Source organism: Stenella coeruleoalba, assembly GCF_951394435.1.
Source record: "Stenella coeruleoalba genome assembly, chromosome: 3".
NCBI classification, from domain to species: domain Eukaryota; kingdom Metazoa; phylum Chordata; class Mammalia; order Artiodactyla; family Delphinidae; genus Stenella; species Stenella coeruleoalba.
Genome location: NC_137148.1, coordinates 74755616 through 74781483, shown reverse-complemented (window position 1 = coordinate 74781483; position 25868 = coordinate 74755616). Strand labels below are relative to the sequence as shown.

The window sequence follows — 25868 nt, the reverse complement described above, 5'->3', positions numbered from 1 at the left end:
CATCGTCTTTAAAGGCATTCCTTAGATGTTGCACCCCTAACTTCTGCTCACACCCTACTAGCCATACCTAGCTGCCAAGAAGACTTGAAAATATAATTTTTATGGTCATATACCTTTCAACGTTCAGGAGTTCTATCAATAAAGGAAAAAGGGGAGAATGGGTATTAGGGGACAATTGACAGTCTCTGTATCATATGCCAGTTAAGAGCATTGTTTCAGACTTGGACAAGTGACAAATGATCTCATGACTTTGGAATACGCCTGCATCCATTTTCCATTTCTTTCCAAGTAGTATATATCAAGGTTATGTATATATGCACATATATAGTGTGTGTATGTGATATGTTTAAATATTCAAAATACATGAGATATGAATATTACATGATTCTACAGTGGACTTTGGTCATCTGTAAGTGCTAATTCAAAATTTCACAATAGAAGAAGCCCACTTGCTTTAATCTTTGGTAGAAAGCCTTGTAAAACCCCCAGGATCTGTCTTGCTTGCATCCTCACTCTCAAAAAGATCTCAGACTCAGAGATCTTTGTTGTAAGACCTGTGTTTGTAGAGAAATGGATTTATAGAAAAAAAAAATTACTTTAAACTTTTGAGTCAGGCAGATATTTAATACATAAATCATAAAAAACTCTGACCCAGAACTTCAAAATTTCCTAAAATTCTTGGTCTATTAGACCTTTACTATAGAAAAATAAATTAACAAGTATTTATTCAGCATATACTTAGGTTAGTACTTATGTTGAGATGGACCCACAGAATTTTATCCAGGTATCCCCTGAGGCTACAAGCGGTGGGAGGAGATAAACATAGGTTAGACCTCAAGTACATACACATATATTCTTATTTATTACCTGGGTGCTGCCCTACCCCCTGCCCTCACCTCTCCCTCAAACCTAACGCAGTTTCTGATGAGCTCAGCTACCATTATGGAGCTGCTTGGAAATATTGTGTCTTGCACACAGATAAGCCTCCTTGGTCCCTTACTCCTGGGTCCAGCTCTTTAGATCATATTTCACTAGTGGCTAGATGAGGCAGAAGAAAAAAATGAAAGGAAAGGTTTAAGTTAGAGCTGGTCTAATTATTCCACCCTAGGCTTTATCTGGGTTGGGGGTAGATGGTAGTTGAGGAGCATGTCTGAAGTGGGGGGTAGTTCCAGACCTCTTTTGCCTCATTGGCCACATGGAAATAGAGAGAAGCAGTCCAAAGAGAGTGAGAACCCCAAGAGACAACTCCAAAGAAAACACAGAAGCCTACAGGTTAAAACTTTAAATTTTCCTCTCAATACACCAAAAGCTCCACTTCCTTTTAAGAAGTTTAGTTGAATCCAGTAACTTGATTCAGTTACCTGGTCTCTTTTCCTCCATGGCTGTGGGGCTGGGGAGTGGAGTAAGGGTGGAAGTGGAGCTTTGCCTTCCTGTTAGAGGTCAACATCAAGTACTTTGGAGGCACCATAACAACTACAAGACATGGCCTTTATTCCAGTTCTCAAAGACTTAACAGTCTGTCTGGGGAGCTAATGTATATGAAACATTTAGAGAAAACCAAGCACTTAAACAGTGTGATATTGATTATTCCCGAGGAATCCAGATAAGGGAAAGGTAAAGTGGATTTGTTTCTTGGGGAAGACTTCTTAGATCATGTCATGAGTGAGATGCCAAAGGATGAAAGGAGCTAATTAAGAAGGAAGAAAAGAGGGGGTGAACAAAGATTCAGAATGAGCTTAGAGGTCAGTAGAGTTGTATGCCTGAAGCAGAGGCTTCATGTTGGAGACTAGGAAGTGAAGTGGAAAACTTCAGAAATCAGGCTGTGGTTAGGCTACAGGTAATCATGTAAGGTTTTGTTTTGTTTTGTTTTTTTAAACTAAGTTAGTATTAACCTCGTTATTTTTTTAATGCAATGAAGTGAGTATAAATTAATAAATGATTAATTGAATTAATGAATAAAAAGGTAGGTGTTATAAAAACATTATAGTGTTAGAATTTGTCTAGGCTGAGAAAAGAGGGCTCCTATGCAGGACCTCAGCAGCATAGATTGCCAGGAAGCAGCAGGAAGTGAAGACTAGGTGTATCAGGGTCTGGGAGCCTGGCTGCACTAGGGTTAGCCAGCAGTCAGTCCTCAGAGACCAGGAGGATCTTGGGATTGGTTCAGGGAAGCTGTTGGATCTGAGGAAATGCAGTTCAGCAGGAGATTTGGGCAACTAGAATGTAGACAGCCAGTGAGATTCGGAGTCAGGAATGGTGGTATGGCAGTGGACAATCTATTCACAGCCGGATCCCAGCCAGCGGCTGGAGTCCTGAAATAGAATCTGGGGAAAAGTTGTATCAGGGTCCTCATCAAGAATATTTGGGTTCTGGGCAAGGCACAAAGCCTTGTCGGAAATGGGAAAGCTAGTCAGTGCAGAAGCAGGTGTTTTGTTTTTTGTTTTTTTTAACATCTTTATTGGAGTATGTTTGTTTTACAATGGTGTGTTAGTTTCTGCTTTATAACAAAGTGAATCAGCTATACATATACATACATCCCCATATCTCCTCCCTCTTCCCTCCCACCCTCCCTATCCCACCCCTTTAGGTGACAGAAGCAGTTTTGAAGATTGGGCCAGCATGTCTGGGGTTGGTAGGGAAACAAAGGGAAAAATGATGATGAAGCAGTTTAGAGTAAACTCTGCAATTCAGTGCATTGTGGCCAAAAAGGGGCTGAGTTTGCTTCTCTTTTGCCTGCTTGATGATGGGCTGAAGGTCACAGCTACACTAAACCTCTTAAATGGAGATTTCAGGGGTCCTAGCTCAGAGGGATCTTGGAATGAATGGCTAAAGTGGAGGCCCAGTGGAAGTAGCATCACTTGGAAGGAGTTGAGACTGCAGTAGAGGAGACCTTGGCATAGCTGGGAGGCTGTCATAGTCCAGGCTGAGGAGAATAGGGCCTGACAAAGCAGGGAACTTTTAGTAGCAATTCAGAAGAAAAGGGGTCTGCAAAAGACATTTCACATTAAGAAGTAAAAGCCTTCAGTGACAAGTTTGATGTAATGGATAGAGAAGGAAGAACCTAAAATGACTCTAGGTGGATTTTAAATGCTCGTGTAGTATGACATTTTGGCTCATGAGCTGAAAGGTGTTTTAAACATATATGCAATTGCTTTTGACCAATTTTTAGAAACCCAAATAAATAAAATAAATTAGTTAATAAATTGTGTTAAGGCTAATCTTACTTGAGTATTGGTTTGCTTTATATCCCACTTCAGTGGGACATCTCAGAGAGACAGTAGCCCATGAGCATGTAAATGAGTAAAAATGTTTCTTGCAAAGATGTCTTTCTTTCCTGGTCTAAGATTGTGTTACTGATATACATGTGCATGGGTATGACTGAAAAACCTAAGGTGGAACCCACCTGGGTCCTTCTAGGCTCCTCTCATGTGGCATTTGCCATGGAGCTGATTTTGAAGTGTTCATGCATTCTTCTTTTACCCACCTGGTTCGTTCAGAGCCTTTGCTGGAGAAAGTGTGCTCCTGCCTGCCCAAATTGCTTCACAGTGGGCTTCTCTATCTGCAGCTGTTGTTTCCCAGTCAGACACTTTGGTGCTACCTGATGGGACGTAAGCAGGAACTTTGCTGTTCACGAAGGGATAGGGCTCAGAATCTCATGAGGGGTTTTATTCCTATTTATCAAGGCAAGGGAAAACACACAGAATCTCTACCTGGGTAGGGAAGGAACCTTTGTTTTCAAAATGCACAGATATGTGGTATTTCTGATTTTATTAGGCTTGGATTTGTGCCTGGGGGGTGGCATGGATTTCAAAGTCATTATTTAAGGTAAAGAAAGAAAACTTTAAACAGCATTATCACCGTAAAAGATTCTGGTTGTGTTTTTGAAACGTTGAGCTAAATAATTTTAGCGATCAACAAAAGACCAACCATTGAACTTCTGAAAAGTTGTTCTTCAAAAGGCTTAGGTTAATAATTTGTTTCCATTTTGTTCACAGGTGTACTGTCTGTAGGATGGAGATAGACTGAATACCTTGCTTCGCTGAATACTGGCTTCAGATCACCTTTCACATTTTCTTGTTGGAAAGGCAACTGTTGGAGAATCATCTTGTTACCGTCAGCAAAAATGGAAACAAATCAAGACATTAAGAATGCCACGGTGAAGGACTTCCCTGGTGGCCCAGTGGTTAAGAATCCACCTGCCAATGCAGGGGACATGGTTCAATCCCTGGTCTGGGAGATCCCACATGCCACGGAGCAACTAAGCCCATGAGCCACGACTACTGAGCCTACGCACCTAGAGCCCGTGCTCCACAACAAGAGAAGCCACCGCAATGAGAAGCCTGTGCACCTCAATGAAGAGTAGCCCTGCTCGCCACAACTAGAGAAAGCCCATGTGCAGCAGTGAAGACGCAACGTAGCCATAAATAATGAATAGATAGATAGATAGATAGAATGCCACAGTGAGTGACCAGCAGTTAATGATGCCAGTGTTATGCAAGCTTCGGCAAAGGAATTTTTCAAGACAGTGTGCCTCACCAGCCAGAAATCAGGAAAGTTGAACCTCTCCTTTTTATCTCAGCTTTTTCTTAAATCAATGCAACCCCTCCAAATTAAAGTGAATTGAAACATGCATTGCCTTTTCAACTTAATTGAGTACTTACTGTGTGTGAATCACTGTACAAAACAGGGAAGGGAAAATGAGGAGACAAATAAGATGTGGTCCCTGCCTTCAGTGGATTTACAGTCAGTTTCAGGGCGTACATTTTTTTGTTGTTGTTTGGTCTTCTGCTCTTCAGCATGTCTCTAAAACAGGAAACAAATGGAAAAGTATATTCTGTAAGTATTTTAAATCTCTTTAATACAAAACAGAACAAAACAAAATTCCTAATGTGGGCAAGTCAGGACATCTTAATTCCATTTTTTTTGGACTTCTGATAGTTAGGACCCATTTTATTGATTCCATGTACATTCAGGAGACTTTAGAGATATTAATACATTATAGTTGGAGCAAATTTGCATAAATCCTTTTTCCCCCTTAGGTGTAGATTGTATATTGAAGAAATATATTGTGTTTGTACATTTCTTGGAAAGTAGGGAGGTAAATTAAATCTGTTGTCTCTATAGGCCTCTGCCTTCAATGCCCTAGGGGTCTGCCACTCCAAGTGAGTTACTAGCATGGAGAGGGGAAAGGTTTGCCTCAAGATTGAGGGTGTTGTTCATGGACCCAAGAAAGGGCAGGGAAGGAGCAAAAGAGACCTGAGCAAAGGCTCTGTATGAAAATTCGGGTATTTCAGTGTTCATTGTGTTGTCTGTATTCCATAAGTTGGATGACTATACAATTTTTCCAAAAAATTACTTCTGATCTGGGAATAAGTCATGAGTTTTCCAGTGTTAAGATGCTAATATGACTGTAGACATGGTGTCTGTGACACATTTTAGTATGTATGAGCCAACAATAGACATGTCTTTGTCTTGAGTAGTGTCCACATTTGAATTGAAAATGTGCCAGCTTTTTTTTTTTTTAACATCATCAACAGACTTCTTAATTAAGCTGCCAGTACATACTGCCAATAGCACTATGTGCTGCTTGAGAAATGAACTGTGTCAGTGCTGTTTCTCTCATTTAATAAACAACGTTGCTCCCTATAAAATGGATATAAAGTGTTCTTTGAATGGAGCATTATATGGCTTCCTAAAGAATTTGTTGAGAATTCTCAAATCATTCCTTTTTATTTAATTTCTAAAAACTTTTATTTTGCTCCTCAGTAAGGAATAACTCTAATTTGACCAATGACTTTAATTATATGATTCATCCTTAATAGGATGCATTGCCCTGCCCCCAAACTCCTGATGGTGATACTGGATATTGGTTATGTTACTTTCAGTTTGCATGAAGTAGCTTCCAGGAAGTCTGAGTTATGAACCTGTAGTGTACTAAATTGTAGATATCTATTTACTGTTCTGGGAGATTTTTTAGGGGGACAACCTCTGTATTCCTTGTACCTAGGACAGTGCCTGGTGCATAGTAGGTAAGTGTTCAGTAAATATTTGGTGATCAAGGCATGTAAAGTAGCTTTTTTCATCTGTGGCTCGTAAGGCTCTGTAAAGGACAGAGGGGTCTTGCTAACAGAGTAGCACCTCTATTAGTTTGTAGTTTACCTCAGTGTACTTAGAATGAGTCCAAATCAGCTGGATACTTCGTATATTGTCTAGTTCACTGGTCCTCTTAATTGGTGTCTTGGATTCACCAGTTCAGCCCTGTCATTCATACCAACATCCACTCTGCTTCCCCTGCACAGGGGCGGGGCTGCTCGGCTTCTCCTCCTCTGGGTTGTCCATCAATAGAAGAGCAATCATTCTATTCAGTGCATACTCATGATGTGCCAGGTGCTGAGCTTAGTGCTTTTCACAGAGCCTCTTAATTATCTCATTTAAACCACACAGCAACCATTTGAAGTGGGTATTATCCATTGCACAGATGTGTATCTTAAGTCATGGGGAATCTAAGTGCAGACCTTTTAGATTCCAAAGCCTGAACTATTAACCCCTACCCTCTGCTGCGTCCCAGGGGAAATTCCCACTGCCTGGGGGTGGGGGACAGTTCAAATCTGGTCATAGTCTAGATTCATTGCATTTAGTTATTACTGAACAGCAAACTATCTAATGGATAAAACCCAGCAAATCACAGTTTTGAGAATGGGGGAGGGCAGAGCAATTGGGAGAAAGCAAAGTTGGAAAGAAACCAATTTGAGCCAAACCTTTAGCCTTTACCTCATAATCTTTTTTTTGGTAAACTTTCTTTTTTTAACATAGCCTGACACCATGTGATAAATCAAAGCCAGATGTAATTGACCCAGAATTGATCCCCAAATGTCTTCTGGGGGAATATGCTTTAAGTCTGGTTGTTGATTCTGAGGAATAATTGCCACCCTAGAAAGGTAATTACATATGCCATTGTTTATACACATAATAGGCTCAGAATGCATGTTCTGCACAGAGGGGAAGAGAATCCTGCTTGCACATCAGGGGTGTGCACTCTGTATTGTGTCAGAATGCCACAATAGCATTTGAACTGCTCCCTATTACTGTTTATTTCCCTGATGTGTGTGTGTGTGTGTGTGTGTGTGTGTGAGAGAGGGAGAGGTTAGGAGTGAGGAAGGTGATGGGCCATGGAAAGCTGTTTGTTGAGCTGAAATGGCAGTGATTTGCTTCTCCTTAATTTTTTACTTTACTGAAACATGTTCTGGATCTGATTTATTTGGCTTGGTCTGGTTAAAAAGACTTTTCTTCCTGCTTGGCATATGCTTATTAATGAGTTCTCATATTTCTTTCCATCAAGGGCTGTTTACTTTGTGGAAATACGAAGTGAGAATCTTTCTCCTAAATGCCCTGGTTTTGACCACCCCTTTAAGTACGCCAAACAGTCAGCTAAAATAGTAGCTAGTGCCTTTCCTCTCACTGTGCTTTCTGGTAAAACATAAATGGGATTTAAACCACAAATGACCAATTAAAGCACTTCATGCCGTTTCCTTTAGCCATAAGACAGTAGTTACCCTAATACAACAAAAAATGCTATTTTGTGGTAGTCTAACCCTAGAAACATTTTTTTTTAATTAAAGCCTTAAAAAAACAAAATGTCATGACTTTTTGTAGTGCGGCACAATGAAAGAAGTACATATGTATTCCAATATGGAACTGGGCATTGTTTGAAGCTGAAGCAATTCATCCTGGGCTGTTCTCTGCTGCAGTGTCCAGCAAATTGCGTGACCTGCTTGTTAGGCTTGACAACAGTATTTTACCTAACAAAGGCCTCTGCAGCACCGAGCAGCAGAGGAATGTCAGATGTCAGATTGAGCACACTTCTCACACAGATGTGCAGCCGTAATAGCCTCTAAGGAGATGCACGTGGCAGGGAGCAAAGGGTGGGGACGGGCGCTTGGAACGGTGTGGTGTGTGAGTATGTAGGTTGGGCTGAGTGGGAGGGGGAGGCCAACACTTAGCAGTAGGGATGTGGCCCCGCTGACCACATTTAATCAGCCCTCTGTAAACAGTTCAACATTTTCATTGTTCTCTAAAAACTAATAAAGAGAAACAAGCATTTTTCATTCATCTTGAAGTAATTTTCTGTCAGGTTGGAGACCCTTGTGGCCTCCAGCTTGTGCAATGCTAGCTGTGTGATACGACAACTATTGCAATTTATCTTACAAACTCTGGTCATTCACATGTCAGTTAGTGTTCACCAAGCCGGCATCTGAAACTGTGCAGTTAACGAGTTTTACAACATTTCTATCAAGAGAAACTGTTTAGCATAACTGACTCTTAAGGAGTTATTATACCTCTAAAAATCCATTTTAAGGGGCATTATTTAAATAAAATAGAAAAATGGTTCACTGCCTTTTAAAGGGGCTACAAAAAAAGTCCATCAGCTCCAGTGCAGTAATCCTCAGCTTAAAGCACTCTTGAGAGCACTTCTGGGAATTGTCAGCATAATGAAATGTTTTGTGAAACGTCCAGATAGATTCCGTTACTCAATTTTACTGCACCATATTTATTTTCCTTCCAGTTTTTAAAGAAGTAAATTACTTTTTGAGAGGATGATTCTATGCTGTATAGATTAACTGAGCACATTATTACCCAGGTTGTAGCAAAAGAGATGGTTCTGCTTGCAGTGTCATCTATATGCATCTTCAAACAGGGGCAAAGAAGAGAAAAGCAGCTTTCCCCGCCTTAGTGCTTTAGCTCCAAAAGGGTTAAATCGCAATGTGGCTTATAGAGTTTTGCATTTTCCTCATGCCACATTTTTTTCAGACTTTTAAATAACTTTGGTACACAATGGCATCTGTAATTACTTTCTTTAAACTTTGCAAAATAGACTCTGTTTTCTTATCCTAAATAAATAAATGCAGGAAATCCCATACACATGTACATTGGCACATGCCTAATGATACATATCGTTTGAAACCGGCCCATTTCAATAGGAGATGCTATTGAACATTTTACTTAAAGAAGAATAGATTCCTCACATTAACCGAGATGGCCCATGACCCCAAACCAGTTAATAGCTGGAGTCCATAATGGAGCACTATATATAGCCTAGCAGCAAGTTCATTTAGTGTATTATGTTACCTAAGAGGAGTAGGAGCCACCACTTGTAATGTAAATGACTTAATGGTTCGTTCTATGATGACCAAGACCAGGAGAAAAAGTATGTTCTACTGTAACAAGAGATATTTCATATCTTTAGGAGGTGTATCTATAACATGGCACATTTTCATTTTGCCACAAACGGGTTCCCTGATTTCTTAGACTGCTGTTTGTGCACATGACTTTAATTTTCTGAGGGAGATAGGAAGGTGTTCTTTGCCTGTTAGCTGTATCTGCCCGTAAGAAGCACAGTAACATCCATGAACCAGATACAATTTGACATAATTTATGCCTTTATTACCTCCTACAGGGTGATATTATTTCATGCTGGCACATTAATGTTTCCAGCACGATACTGTCATCCCTGGAAATTTTACCTTATGAAGTTCAAATATTGAGGAAAGGGTTTAAATTTTTTCTAAGGGCCTTAGATTTGGGGAAAATGCAACTTATTCTAAGGTCGGCTTTTTTACTCTTTTTTGATATTTGGTGGCACTGTAGATAATGTTCAGATAATGGGCAAAAATCATATCTGAAAACTCTTACCTCTTCTTGGCCAAATATCTTGTTTTTGTTCTGTTTCCATTTTTTGCAAATAATATTTCATCAACTTTAACATACCTTGCTGCTATTTGTTCCCCTAGTGATGTACACTCAGGAGACATTGACCAAAAAATGTTCTTGAATCCATTTGGTGTAGTACTTAGATCTGTCTTAATACTCCAGCATTCAGAATTAGGGCAGGTGGAGTATGTAAGTTTCTTATTGCTGCCTTAACACATTACCACAAATTTAGTGACTTAAAATAACTCAAGTTTATTATCTTGCAGTTCTGTAGGTCAGAGGTCTCACTGGGCTAAGATAACATGTTGACAGAGCTGCATTCCTTCTGGAGGCTCTAGGGGATAATCGTTTTCTTTGCCTTTCCTAGCTTCTAGAAACTGTCTGCCTTCCTTGGCTTGTGGCGCCTTCCTTGGCTTGTGGCCCCTTCCTCTGTCTTTAAGACTAGCAGTGATGAGTCAAATTCTTCTCATATGGCATCTATCTGACCCTGTTCCATTGTCACATCTCTTTCTCTCTCTCAGTGCAGCCAGTAAAATGTTCTCCACCTTTGAGGACTCATGTGATTAGATCGGGCCCACCTGGGTAATCCAGGATGCTCTTCCCATTTCAAGGCCCATACCTTAGGTGACATCTGCAAAGTCTCTTTTGCCACACAAGGTATCATATTCACAGGTTCTGGAGAAGAGGACCTGGAAATCCTTGGGGAGGGAGCAGGGCATTAGTCTGCTTACCACATGGAGTTTCAGAATTCTTTCTCATACCAATATTTGAAGGATTAATAGCAGTTGCCAGCCTAGTAGTCTCCAAACTTTAAAAATCATGCATGAAAATAAAGTTTTTGAGTATGCACCTCAATATATGTACATTTCCTTCTAAACTATAATATTATCTACATTAATAGTGTATATACTAGTAGTAAAACTTCATTTCTTTTTAATATATAAATAAATAAAAGCAGATCTTCTGATGGTTTCTTTGCACTCCAGTGCATCGTCTTGTATGCCCCTAGGGCTATGTGCGCCTAATTTTGGAGAAGAAGGGAAAAGGAGGAAGTCTGGATTAGCTTGTGTAAATGTAGCTCTTGACTCTTTCAGACATATAAGGCTTCAGGGTAAGGAAGGGACTGCAGAGACGTTTTTGGTAGTCTCTGATAGTGTTTGGAAGTGAGGAAGGAAGTTGTTTTGCTTACACTGTTACTGCTGTTTGTAGTTACAGAGGGTAATAGTATAGAATGTAACATGCCCAACACTGTCCTGAAAGCTGAGAGATGCAAATTATAGAATTACGAGACAAATGCTATTTTATAAAAGACTAGAAAGAGGTTGTTTACCAGAAATCTCCAAAACATGAGTTAGTTACTTATTTAGAATAAGGCCATATCTCATCAGAACAGCTACTCATGTCAGTGTACTTGAAAATCCCAAGAAACTTAATTGCTCAACGACTGTTTTGAACGCTAGTAGTAAGGTCCATATGAAACTGGGCTGAGGGAAAAGGTGATTCTGTTACGTTTACTTTAAATCATATTTTCGGGTTTAAAAAACATCTCTATTACACCAGCCACATTTGATCTCCATGGCATGTAGGCTTATTACAGTGTAGGAAAACCAGAAGTTGTAACACAAGCCGACTATGTTAAGTCCCCTTGTGTTATTGTTTGAGATGTTCTCAGAACAGTCAGCCTAGAAAATGGGATGTTGCTAAGACGTGCTGACACACCTCTGAAATCAAAAAGAGCTTCTGCTGGCGAATGAAAGTAGGTTGCCACAAAAATGTACAATTAGGAAACAAATCAATGACTGTTGGCCAAGTGCCATAAGTGTCCCGGAGGCAGTCTGGGCAGTATATTTTTATTTGATTTGCCCCAGGCCACTTCCACTCTCTTCCTGAAAGATGGACAGGTAGTCTTCTCAAATCCTTCGCTGATAGTTTCCATCCATGATCTCAAAATGTAACTGCTAACGTGTCAATGATTACTGTACAAAGAAGTTAACCACCACTGCTAAATTTCCCCACTGAAACCCGATCCAGGGATTAGCAACAATAAGGAATCTGTTTTATTTGCATTTAATTTGTACCTTCACACTATTATCTCCAATGTTTTAGTTTCAGGAAATGTGGTCTCAGGCTATTATAACCACATTTCATGCTGCTGTTGCACTGTTATTTGATCTCTATGGTTGGAAATGACTACTGAAAAAATAAAGCTAGCATACTTTATTTTAATTATACCAGTGCAGTGTCTAAATAAAAAATGTACTTTATATTTAATGTGGAGCACAGATTAACAGTTTTATGGGACATATCTATCTATATCATTTTCTATTTACACATCAGTTATATATCTTTCTCTCAGCAAAACAGATGCCTATGGTGTGAAAACAAGGAAGGAGAGCATCGAAGTTACAATCACATGGGCAGTAAATAACATCTTAATTGGTCTGGAATGCCGGAGTTTGATTTTTTTTTTCCCCGCCTGGCTTTAATTTATTGATTGCTATAGCTTATTTATCTTCCCAGTGATTTGTACAAGTCTATTTCTTTCCTCAATAAGCCAGTCTATAGTGGCTTTATATTGCAAATTCCATCTGGGGAAATGGTCTAGTGAGAGAAGTGCCGTTGCTCCTGGAAAAGCCATTATTTAAAAGCTTTTGTAGAGGTAAGGGTAACTTCTCAGTTTTTACACTTTGTCTTCTGGAAAAAAGAAGGAAAGAAGAAGTGCAGCTATTACAAAGTTGCCACCCAATATATGTTTCAACAATTCTTACTCTCCACTTGTTTGGCAGCAATAGGAAAACAAAGAAGGATTTAGTGTACGCTTAAATTTTCCTGTACACGAATTAGATCCTAGTGAGGATAGCAAACAGGAATGGACTGTGTATATCTAATACATGATATGTAAACCCTGGATTTTCTTCTGCATGCTTTTCTACAGCTCCATGCCTAATATCTTTTTTTAAATAGCACTTTAGGATAAACTACACTTCAAATGACACATTATGCTCCATAGTGCAGTTGAGAACTGGCAATGTAACCATTCTCAGGAAAGCTGGTTGGCAAAAAATCCACCACTTTTTCTAGTATGTAGCTATCCAAAGCTGAAGTCAACCCTGGAAAATTAGTGATTTTTTTTCCTCCTAAATCAATGATTCCCTTGTTCATTAAATCAGCACTTCCAGTGTTTGTCGTGATTCTGTTTGGTTGTCTTGATCTCACAGAATATTAGAAGAGTGCTCTGAAAGATTTCCTCCGTTGATAGCTGAGGGAAAAACAAGTTTACAGATGGCAATGCTATACTTATGCTATGCAAGTGATGCTTTGCAAAGTGATTCTATAAACATATTCCAAAGGGGAGACTCTGATATCCCATCATCACCCTAATATAACCTTAACTGCCTTTAAATGAGCTAATGAAAATTTGGGGCAGGTCTTTTAGAGAATGCATTTGCATTTGCCATAATTAGTGGTAGGCAGATCTCACTACATCCAGGGACAATCTCGAGACAACTTCTTGATCGACTATTAGTACTTAATTTCTGAATGTCAAACCCTGCACGTCTTAATTTCTAGAGAATAAGCTCAATTGAGCTTAGTCCCCAGTTACGCAAAAACTGCTCGGATAAAACCAAGTGGACACCAATGTAATGAATGTGGTTATTAAATTGTTTCAATTGAAAGAACCCTATTCTTACACCATCATAATGGGAACAATTTATCCCCACTGATCGGCCTGTCTCTCTTTCTCTCTCTTTTTTTCTGAGCTCTCTTTGATCTTGAAGCATATTGCGGTGGTGTGTCCTATTGAAAAGCGAAACTGGGGCAATTTTAATGCTTTTGTACCTTACCAAGTGCTCTATTTTTTCTCTGTTTAAAAATAGCTGTTAATTATAAGTGCAGTTTAAATGTCTCAAGTGACCCAGAAATGCAGGTTGGAATGAGACAGATTGTGTGTCTCATATGAAACAGATGTACTTTCACAGAGCATTCTGAATTCAGTCTTCCCTCTGTATCCTCCTCTTGAGTTATTTCCATCAGGTATTGAGCTGGTCTAGTACCATACTATGAAATCCCACACATTTGAACAGGGTGAAAGAAAAGCAGACCTAATTTTTTGTGTGTGTTTGTGTGCCACAAAGAAAAGCCTCTTTTGTATATCAGTCCCTACTATGTGGGTGAATATTGTGCTGTTGGTGTTAGATCATGGGACAAGGGCCACTTTCCTGGCCAGGAAAACCATATGATTTTCTAGAGCTCCACTCCTGTCTCTTGGGTCACTGGCTTTGCGCTGAAAGAACACCGCAAGAGTGATAAACATATCCCTTGAGGTCCTTCTTCAGCTTAATTCAATAGTGCCCGAGGACAAATTAACCTCCTGCTAGATTGCAAAGATCTCTGATTCTTCACTGGTTTCAAAAAACTTGTGTTTTTAGCTCCTTGCTAACCTGTAACCACCCTGGAGATGGTTACACTGCTGGTGATGTTTGGGGGACCGAGGCTTTAATAAGTGATGTACTAACTCAGTAAAATCACATTATTCATTTATTCTGCTACAACCTAAACAAATCTGGTACTTACCTAATTATATGTGGTCATATACTGTAGGTTTGAAGGTGCTCCTATGTAGTGTAGTTCCAAGAAGTGATTTCAAAATTGAATTTAAAATAGAGTGCGTATATATGGAATCTAAAAAAAAAAAAAGTTCTGCTGAACCTAGGGACAGGACAGGAATAAAGATGCAGACGTAGAGGATGGACCTGAGGACACGGGGAGGGGGAAGGGTAAGCTGGGACGAAGTGAGAGAGTGGCATGGCCATATATACACTACCAAATGTAAAATAGATAGCTAGTGGGAAGCAGCCACACAGCACAGGGAGATCAGCTCGGTGCCTTGTGACCACTTAGAGAGGTGGGATAGGGAGGGTGGGAGGGAGACGCAATATGGGGATATGTGGGATATGGGGATATATGTATACATATAGCTGATTCACTTTGTTATACAGCAGAAACTAACACAACATTGTAAAGCAATTATACTCCAATAAAGATGTTAAAAAAATAGAGTGCATTCCAGTGGTTTGATGATCTTTTCCAGGTTTCTTAAGATCTTTGGTAAATATCCCAAAGCCACCTGCACATTTGCACAGTGAAGGAATTCAAGACTCGTCCCCCTTCCTCCACTTGGATTCAGATCTGTGATCCAATCTCGCTCGCTATCTGGACGAGAGCATGTCTCAGTGAGGGGAGGGCAGTTTATATGCCTTGGCTCCCTATCTGCTTGTAACTAGAGATGCCCAACCGAAGAGTTCTTCATTGCTATAGCAATGGCATTGAACACAGTTATCGTGTCGGCTTAGGGACTGATTTTTTAAGTTCTTTCTGGAAAACTTGTAGATGTTTTAGTCAAATTCTAAATGCAGGCACTGATTTGAACATTTTTCATAGCTAATTTTTTATTTTAATCAGTAATTTTAACTTGACTGTTTTGATTTTAATGTAATCATTCTGATTCTAATGTAATCATTCTGATTCTAATCATTCTAATTTGTCCAATGAGATTTATTTCATTTAGTATTTATAATCTTGTAAGTGACAGCCCACTTGGGTTACAGTTTCATGACAAGTTGATGGTCTATTTTCAGGAAGAGGGGAAGGTATGGCCCCAGGTAAGTTTAAGTGAATCTATATGATACAGAGTGGGAGCTGAAAACAAATTCAGAAAAAAATTCTTTAAATCCATATCTTATAAAAATATTCTAGTCACTGAGATACATTTATATTGCTATTGGAAGATGAATGATAACACACTTAAAGACAATATAAATAATACATTTCTAAGTAGAGTAACTCTGGAAAGTAGAACTATTGGGAAAGGGAGTCTCCTGGGTGCAGTCTTTGGACCTCACTCATCCTCATAAGAGTGGGCCTTGGGCCTGGAACCTTCCATACCAAGAGAGGAAGAGTCCTCACAGCCTGTGCTGGACTGGTCACTTTGTGGGGGGCACACCTTTCCCTGTTTCAGACTCTATATGTGCTCCTTTGTTCTGCTTAAGCATGTGTGTCATGTGGTTCCTGGCTAACCCCACTACTACATCTGTCCCCGTAGAGGATGGGGTCCTTTATTCTGCGGCGCAAGAGGGGTTCGTGTAGGCCACTGGCCACTGGCCATGGGGGACCAATGCCCACTCCTGAAGCTGATTATGCTCTGTCTCTTTTTTATGTGAGTAAAGTGTTGTTCCTTCCAATGCCTGACTGAGTTGCGTTTTCCTTGGTGATTTAGATACCAAGATGCAGTGGGCAGCAGTGGTGATAGGCAATAGATACCACTTCTCGATAAGAACAAATTACTATAAGATATATGGGTTTGGAAATGTCTTTGGTCCTTAGTTTCTAATCAGGCTATTGGTAGAAGTGGAAAAGACCTGTGTCAACCTGGGGACATTGATAGCTATTTATTGTGGACGTTGAATGAACATTAGGACTGTGAAATCCAGGCCTGGATAAGAGTCCAGATAGATGGTAGGTGTGGTTCGACTCTGGGTAAAACCTGGTTTTGAGAGATCAGCAGGCTAGAATGGGGATGTCCTAGTTCTGAAAGCCAGGTGTTAGAATTATCCGTGGAAGCAAAAAGGAATGAGGATCCGAGCAAGCAGTGAGCTGGATGCTATATAGACATTTAGGAAAAAGGGAGCCTCTAATTCCAGATGTCCAAATGAGGGAGAGGTCCAAAATCAGGCAATTGCCAGCAACTCGGCACCTGGAGAGCTGGAGAAGAATGGCCAAACAAGCAGGGGCACAGGTATGAGGCTTTGGAAATCGAAAGGACTATGACTTCAGGTGCCAGAGAAAGGGAGAGACCTCAGTCAAGATACCCAGGTGGAGCAGAGAGGGAGGCAATTGGATGCTGGTTTTGCCAAGGTGAGACCTGGCTTCTGGCAGGCAGATGTTGAGGACTGATGTGCCTGAGACTGCAGAAACTATTTACTAGTTTCCTTCTCTGGGCCCTGAGCCTCATCTTCCTGATGGCTCTTGTCCTCCAACTCCTTCAGAAATTTCCCAGTAATAACCTGATTTAAGCCTTTCTCAGACAGGCCACCTCATATAAAAGCAGGAAGGCTCTACACCAAAATATACACAAAGGCTATGGGCAATTGTAGGTGCTTTTAATTTTCTTTTCATTTCTTATTTGTATTCTATATGGTGATCCTTTATTACATTTGTAAGAATCTAAGAAATTAAATTTAATTTCTTCATAAAATTATTTTTCCAGTTTTATTGAGGTTAATGATATATAACATTGTATGAGTTCAAGATGTACAACATAATTATTTGGTATATATATTTTGTGAAATGATTAGCACAATGAGTTTAGTTAACATCCAACACCTCGCTAGTTATAATTTTTTCTCTTGTGATGAGAACTTTGAAGATCTAGTCTCTTAGCAACTTTCAAATATTAATATATAATACAGTATTGTTAACAATAGTCACCATGCTGTGCAGTATATCCCCAGAATTTATTTATCTTATAATTGGAAGTTTGTACCTTTTGGCCATCTTTACTCAATTTTCCCACCACCAAACCCCACCTCTGGCAACCACCAATCTGTTCTCTCTTTCTATGAATTTGGGGTTTTTATATTCCACAAATAAGGGAGGTTATATGGTATTTGTCTTCTTCATCTGACTTATTTCATTTAACATAATGCCCTCAGGGTCCATCCATGTTGTCACAAATGGCAGGATTTCCTTCTTTTTCATGGCTGAATGATAGTCCAGTGTGTGTGTGTGTGTGTGTGTGTGTGTGTGTGTGTGTGTGTGTGTGCATAATGTTTCCTTCATTCATCTGTTGATAGACACTTAAGTTGTTTGCATGTCTTGGTTATTGTAAATAAAACTACAATGAACATGAGGGTGCAGATATCTCTTTGGGATAGTGATTTCATTTCCTTTGGATATATAGTGGAATTGCTAGATCATATGGTAGTTCTGTTTTTAATTTTTTGAGAAAACTCCATTCTATATTCTATTCTTTTAAATTGAAGTATTGTTGATTTACAATGTTGTGTTAGTTTCTGGTGTACAGTAAAGTGATTCAGTTTTATATATATATGTATTTCATATTCTTTTCCATTACAGGCTATTACAAGATATTTTATATAGTTCACTGTGCTATACAGTAGGACCTTGTTTTGTGTCTATTTTATATATAGATGTTTGTATCTGCTAATCCCAAACCCTTAATTTATCCCCTCCCCTTTCCCCTTTGGTAACCATGTTTGTTTCCTATGTCTGTGAGTCTGTTTCTGTTTTGCAAATAAGTTCATTTGTATCATATTTTAGATTCCTCATATGCGATATCATATGATATTTTTCTTTTTCTGTCTGACTTGACTTAGTATGATAATCTCTGGTTCATCCGTGTTGTTGCAAATGGCATTATTTCATTCTTTTTTATTGCTGCATAGTATTCCATTGTATATAAGTACCACATCTTCTTTATCCATTCATCTGTCAATGGACATTTAGGTTGTTTCCATGTCTTGGCTATTGTAAATAGTGCTGCTGTGAACACTGGGATGCATGTATTTTTTTCAATTAGAGTTTTCTCTGGATATATGCCCAGGATTGGGATTCCTGAATCTTGTGATAACTCTAATTCTTTAAGTAACCTCCATACTGTTTTCCGTCATGGCTGCACCAATTTACATTCCCACCAACAGTGTAGGAGGGTTCCCTTTTCTCCACACCCTCTCCAGCATTTGTCATTTGTAGACTTTTTAATGATGGCCATTCTGACTGGTGTGAGGTGATACCTCATTGTAGTTTTGATTTGCATTACTCTGATAATTAGTAATATTAAGCATCTTTTTATGTGCCTATTATCCATCTGTATGTCATCTTTGGAGAGATGTCTATTTAGGTCTTCTGCCTATTTTTTGATTGGATTCTTTGCTTTTTTTGTTATTGAGTTGTGTGAGCTATTTGTATATTTTGGAAATTAATCCTATGTTGGTCGCATTGTTTTCAGATATTTTGTCCCAGTCCATAGGTTGAATTTTCATTTTGTTTATGGCTTTCTTTGCTGTGCAAAGACATAAGTTTGATTAGGTCCCATTTGTTTAGTTTTGCTTTTATTTCTGTTGCCTTGAGAGACTGACCTAAGAAAACATTTATGTCAGAGAATGTTTTGCCTATGCTCTGTTCCTAGGAGTTTTATGGTGTCCTGTCTTATATTTAAGCCATTTTGAATTTATTTTTGTGTATGGTGTGAGGGAGTGTCCTGACTTCATTGGTTTACATGTGGCTGTCCAGCTTTCTGAACACCACTTGCCAAAGAGATATGCAGATGACATGCTACTGTATATAGAAAACTGTAAAGTATCCACACAGAAACTACTAGAACTAATAAACAAATTCAGCAAGGTAGCATGATACAAGATTAACATACAGAAATCTGTTGCATTTCCTTATACTAACAATGAAATATGTGAAAGGGAAAGTAAAAAAAAAAATCTCTTTTAAAATCTCATCAAAAAGTATAAAATACTTAGGAGTAAACCTGACCTAGGAGGTGAAAAACTTATATGGTGAGAACTAAAAAACATTGATAAAGGAAATTGAAGAGTATTTAAAGAAATGGAGAGATATACCATGCTCTTGGATTAAAAGAGTTAATGTTGTTAAAATGCAACACTACCCAAAGCAATCTACAGATTTAATGCAATCCCTGTCAAATTACCCTTGACATTTTTCACAGAATGAGAACAAATAATCCTAAAATTTATATAGAACCACAGAAGACCCAGAATTGCCAAAGCAATCCTGAGGAAAAAGAACAAAGCTGGAAGCATAACCCACACAGACTTCAGACAATACTTCAGAAGCTACAGTAATAAAAACAGTGTGGTATTGGTGCCATAACAGATATATGGATCAATGGAAGAGAATAGAGAGCCCAGAAATTGTCCCACACACCTACAGTCAATTAATCTTTGACAAAGGAGGCAAGAACATACAATGGAGAAAAGACATTCTGTTTTCTATAGTGGCTGCACCAATTTACATTTCCACCAAGAGTGCACAGAGTTTCCCTTTTTTTCATGTCCTCACCAACACTTCTTATCTATTGTCTTTTCAGTAATAGCCATTCTAACAGGTGTGAGGGGGATATCACATTGTGGTTTTAATTTGCATTTCCCTGATGATTAGTGTTGTGTACCTTTTCATATGCCTGCTGGCCATTTGAATTCTTCTTTGAAAAAATGTCTACTCAGATCCACTGCCCATTTTTAAACTGGATGATGATAATGATGATTTTGCTGTTCAGTTGTATGAGTTTTTTTTTTTAATTTTATTTATTTATTTATTTTGGCTGCATTGGGTCTTCGTTGCTGCATGTGGGCTTTCTCTAATTGTGGCGAGCAGGGCTACTCTTTGTTGTGGTGCATGGGCTTCTCACTGTGGTGGCTTCTCTTGTTGCGGAGCATGAGCTCTAGGTGCGCAGGCTTCAGTAGTTGTGGTACGCAGGCTCTAGAGTGCAGGCTCAGTAGTTGTGGCACATGGGCTTAGTTGCTCCGCAGCACGTGGGATCTTTCCAGACCAGGCATCTAACCCATGTCCCCTCCGTTGGCAGGCAGATTCTTACCCACTGCGCCACCAGGGAAGTCCCTATGAGTTCTTTTTTTTTTGTGGTATGCAGGCCTCTCACTGTTGTGGCCTCTCCCATTGCGGAGCACAGGCTCTGGATGCGGAGGCCCAGCAGCCATGGCTCACGGGCCCAGCCGCTCCGCGGCATGTGGGATCTTCCCGAACTGGGGCACGAACCCGTGTCCCCTGCATCAGCAGGCAGACTCTCAACCACTGTGCCACTAGGGAAGCCTCCTATGAGTTCTTTTTTAAATTTATTTTTTAATTGAGATATAGATGATTTACAATATCATATTAGTGATTCAAAAATTTCATATATTTTGCTCCATTTAAAGTTATTATAAAATATTAGCTATATTTCCTGTGCTGTACAATATATCCTTGTAGGTTATTTATTTTATACATAATAGTTTACACTTCTTAATCTCCTACCCCTATCTTGCCCCTCCCTCCTTCTCTCTCCTCACTGGTAACCACTAGTTTGTTTTCTGTGAGTATGTTTCTGTTTTGTTATAGTCATTAATTTGTTGTTGTTTTTTTTTAGATTCCAAATATAAGTGATAACATACAATATTTATCTTTCTCTATATGACTTATTTCACTAAGAACAAATGATTTTAAGTTCATGTGGAAATACAAAAAGCCCTGAATAGCCAAAACAGTCTTTAGAAAGAAGAACAGAGCTGGAGGAATCATGCTCCCTGACCTCAACCTACACTACAAAAGTATGGTAATCAAAACAGCATGGTACTGGAACAAAAACAGATGCATAAGTCAGTTGAACAAGATAGAGAGCATAGAAATAAACGCATGCACTGTGGTCAGTTAATCTATAACAAATGAGGCAAGAGTACACAGTGGGGAAAAGACAGTCTCTTCAATAAGTGGTGCTGGGAAAACTGGACAGTTACATGTGTTAAGAATGAAATTATAACATTTTCTAACACAATATACAAAAATAAACTTAAAATGGATTAAAGACCTAAATTTAAGAACAAAACCCATAAAATTCCTAGAAGAAAACAGAGGCAGAACACTGCCTGACATAAATCATAGCAATATTTTTTTTGGATCTGCTCCTAAAGCAAAGGAAACAAAAACAAATATAAACAGATGGGGCCTAATTAAGCTTAAAAGCTTTTGCACAGCAAAGGAAACCATCAACAAAACAAAAAGACAACCTACTGAATGGGAGAAAGTATTTGAAAATGATATGACTGATAAGGGGTTAATATCCAAAACATATAAACAGTTCATACAACTCAATATCAAAAAAACAAACAACCTGATTAAAAAGTGAGTGGAAGATCTGAAGAGACATTTTTCCAGAGAAGACATACAGATGGCCAATGGCACATGAAAAGATGTTCAACATCACTAATCATCAGAGAAATGCAAGTAAAACCACAGTGAGATATCACTTCACACCTGTCAGAATGGCTATCATCAAAAAGACCACAAAAAACAAATGTTGGGGCTTCCCTGGTGGCGCAGTGGTTGAGAGTCCGCCTGCCGATGCAGGGGACATGGGTTCGTGCCCCGGTCCGGGAAGATACCACATGCCGTGGAGTGGCTGGGCCTGTGAGCCATGGCCACTGAGCCTGTGCGTCCGGAGCCTGTGCTCTGCAACGGGAGAGGCCACAACAGTGAGAGGCCCGCATATGGCAAAAAAAAAAAAAAAAAAACAATGTTGGCGAGGATGTGGAAAAACGGGAACCCTTGTACACTGTTGGTGGGAATGTAAATTGGTGCAGCCACTATGGAAAACAGTATGGAGTTTCCTTAAAGAAGTAAAAATAGGGACTTCCCTGGTGCCACAGTAGTTAAGAATCTGCCTGCCAATGCAGGAGACACAGGTTAAAGCCTTGGTCTGGGAAGATCCCACATGCCACGAGCAGCTAAGCCTGTGTGCCACAACTGCTGAGCCTGTGCTCTAGAGCTCGCGAGCCACAACTACTGGAGCCCGCGTGCCACAACTACTGAAGCCCATGTGCTTAGAGCCCGTGCTCTGCAACAAGAGTAGCCACCGCAATGAGAAGCCTGCGCACCACAACGAAGAGTAGCCCCTGCTCGCCACAGCTAGAGAAAGCCCTCGCGCAGCGACGAAAACACAACGCAACCAAAAATAAAAAATAAAAAAATTAAATTAAAAGTAAAAATAGAACTACCATATGATCCAGGAATTCCACTCCAGGCTATATATCTGAAGAAATAAAAACACTAATTCAAAAATATACGTGCACCCCATTGTTCATAGCAGCATTATTTACAATAGCCAAGATATAGAAGCAGACTGTGTCCATCAACAGGTAATGGATAAAGAAGAGGTGATACACATACACACACACACACACACACACACACACACACACACACACACACATGCATGCACACGCACATAATAGAATACTATTCAGCAATGTAAACAAATGAAATTTTGCCATTTGCAACACAATGGATGGACCTGGAGGGTATTATGCTTAGTGAATGTCAGACAGAGAAAAGGTTCTTTATGTATTTTGGATATTCACCCCTTATCAGATGTGTGGTTTGCAAATATTTTCTCCCATTTTCTGGGCTGCCTTTTCATTTTATTGATTGTTCTTTTGCTGTGCAGAAGCTTTTTGGTTTCATATGATGCCACTTATTTTTTACTTTGTTGCTTGTGCTTTAGGTGTCATATTGAAAAAATCATTGCCAAGACCAATGTCAAGGAGATTTTTTCTTATGTTTTCTTCTAGGAGTTATATGATTTCAGGTCTTACAGATAAGTTTTTTAATCCCTTTTGAGTTAAACTTTGTGATTGGTGTCTAATAGGGGTCTAGTTTCATTCTCTTTTATGTGAATATACAATTTTCCCAGCATCATTTGTTGAAGAGACTTTCGGTTTTTTTCCCATTGAGTATTCTTGGCTCCCTTGTCAAATATTAGTTGACTGTATATGCATGGGTTTATTTGTGGGCTCTTGATGCTCTTTCATTGATCTATGTGTCTGCTTTTATTCCAGTACAATTCTGTTTTGATTACTATAACTGTGATACACTGTGAAATCAGGAAGTATGATGCCTCCAGCTTTGTTTTTCTTTCTCAGGATTGCTTTGGCTATTTGGGGTTTTTTGTGGTTCCACATGAATTTTAGGATTGTTTTTTCTATAAGTAATTTCTTAAGTGACATAATGGAAACAGTTAGGACTTCTGAGTCAGACTGACCTGAATTCAAATCCTGAATTTTCTCTTACCCCCCAGCTTTATGACTTGGGAAAATTAATTACACTTCAGAGCTGCAGTTGGCTTGTCTATAAAATGTGCATAATAAGACCAAAATGGTTATTATTCTCTACTCTTCTGTACAGAGGAAGGAATTTGCCCTCTCTAGGAAAAATTGTGCAGGAGGAACTTTTCTTTTCTCATGTTTCCAGTTGGAAGAGGGAATCATTTATTGATTGGGTAGTTTGCTTGATCTCTCTCCCTTTCTCTCTCCCTCCTTTCTGTAGAATGCATCAGGTATAGGTCTTACACTTGTGGAAGAAGCCATCCCTTTTGGAGATACACAGTAAGAACCCCATTTGACAGTCATGTTTTCTAGTTCTATTTTTCAGGATTAAAACTGACATTTTAATCTACATTGGTATGATCCTTGGGTCTTACAATACCAAAAAATCATAACATCTATCTGTGCTTCTAACCCCTCCATAGTTTTAAGGTTTGGAAATCATTTGTGAAGTGCCTAGCACTGTGTTGGCAAATAGTGGTAATTAAAGAAGTGGAAGTTAATAATAATGATCACTGTCACTGTTGCTTCCTTACTATCATTACTAGCAGTGGTCATGGGGGCATCATTATTCCTATGGGCTGACAAGTTTTTTTTCTTTCCTATATTATTATGGGCTAGCATTATCTTTCCAAAGATCTATCCTTCCTTCTGTATTACTACTACAGCTATTTCCGTACTTTGTTGTCAAATGCCATTTTTCATTAGTGGACGCAGAAGCACTTTTTCCTGTCTTCCCAGGGCTCTCTGACTGTTTTCAGACTGTTTGGATACGTGAACGAACAAAATATTAAGAAACTCTATCCCTGGACTCAGAAGCAGGAGAGGAGATTTGTAATGATCCCACTCCCCACATGCCTGAGTCCTGCTCCAGCTAGCAGGACTGATACCGGTTCTGTTTAGGAAGACAGTAAGTGTTTGGCTAACTTAGTACCAATTTCTTCCAGGCTGCCAGACCTGTTCTCCCTGAGAGCCCATCTTTGGGCAGTGGATTCTGCCTTGTCCTATTGCCGAGGCTTCAGTTTGTCTGTTCACTTTCTCTCCCCCACCGTCATTCATCCTTCGCAGTACAGGGGCTCTGGTCTCTGCTGCCTGTGCCCCTGCCCTCCTGCATTGCTCCACTGTGGTTGTTTAGAGTCTCAGCATGACCTCCCCAGCAGCATGGCGGCCCCTTGCCGACCTCGTTCTTCTCCATGCTTGACTAGCATCTCTCGCCCTCAGTCACTGTCTGGCTGTATTCCTCCCATCACTTGCAGTCAACAACAGCTCCAATCACCTGCCCCAGCCTGTCCTTCTCTCATTTTAAGAGCCATTTCCAGATCCCATTCTTTCCTTCTGACCTCACTTCCCCTGTTTCTCCCTATCCCTCGGGGCACTCTACCTCTGCTTCCTCAAGCAGCACCTCTACCACCTCCCTGCCTTAACTTTGCACTTGCTATCCCTTCAGCCTGGGATACTCTCCTCCTGAAAGCCAGTCATGCCTTTCAAGTGTCCATTCAAATTCTAACTTCCCAGAGAGGCTTTCCTGGCCCACCCCTCACCCTCCCTTTCTCACTCTTCTTGCCTTTTCTTTGCTTTATTACTTGTTTTAATTTCACCTTTAGCTATCAGATATTAGATTATATTTTCATTTGCTTGTTTGTTTATTATTTGTCTCCCCCACTCCCAGGCTCCCTTCCAGAATGTAAGCAAGACCCATGAGAGCAGGATTTTTATGTATTTTGTTCACTAGGTACAGAACCTAGAATAGTGCCTGGAACACAATAGGTACTCAGTGGATCACCCTTCCCTTTGGTAACACTATTCCATCATTCTTAATAACTTTAGTTGGCTATTAATAAAATGAAATGTGTCAGGAATAAAATGAAAAATGTTAGTTTAGAAGTATAGATTTACAATCTCTTCTGTGATTTTAAAACCATCAAAGCTCTGAAAACAAAAATTTCTCTTCTTTTCTGGCAAATTCATTTGCCCAAAACCTGACCTGAGCTTGTATAGTCTCTGTGTAATATTTATTTAACTCACTTAATATGACTGTTCACATATTTCACTGCTTAAATATTAATGTGCTTGATTGCAGGGTGCTTTTCCAGACACTGAATGTAATATGCAGTGTATGCATTATACTAATCTTAAAATTTGAAAAGTTCTGAGTTTCTGAATACATCTGGCCCGGAGGATTTCAGACAAGGGAGCTCAGACCAGTGTTTGCAATCTTTCTTCTTTTGTTCTCTTCTAAAGAGG

General features: G+C 39.5%; 1 long non-coding RNA gene across 2 annotated transcripts in view; it reads left to right on the top strand.

Moving 5' to 3' along the window:
* LOC307185022 overlaps nucleotides 1-14592 on the top strand; it is a 127768-nt gene extending 113176 nt beyond the window's left edge. For both annotated transcript variants that reach the window (XR_013827847.1, XR_013827848.1), the window contains one exon: nucleotides 3993-14592. This is a non-coding gene — a long non-coding RNA (uncharacterized lncRNA). The remainder of the gene's footprint in view (nucleotides 1-3992) is intronic.
* The last annotated feature ends 11276 nt before the right edge of the window (nucleotides 14593-25868 follow it).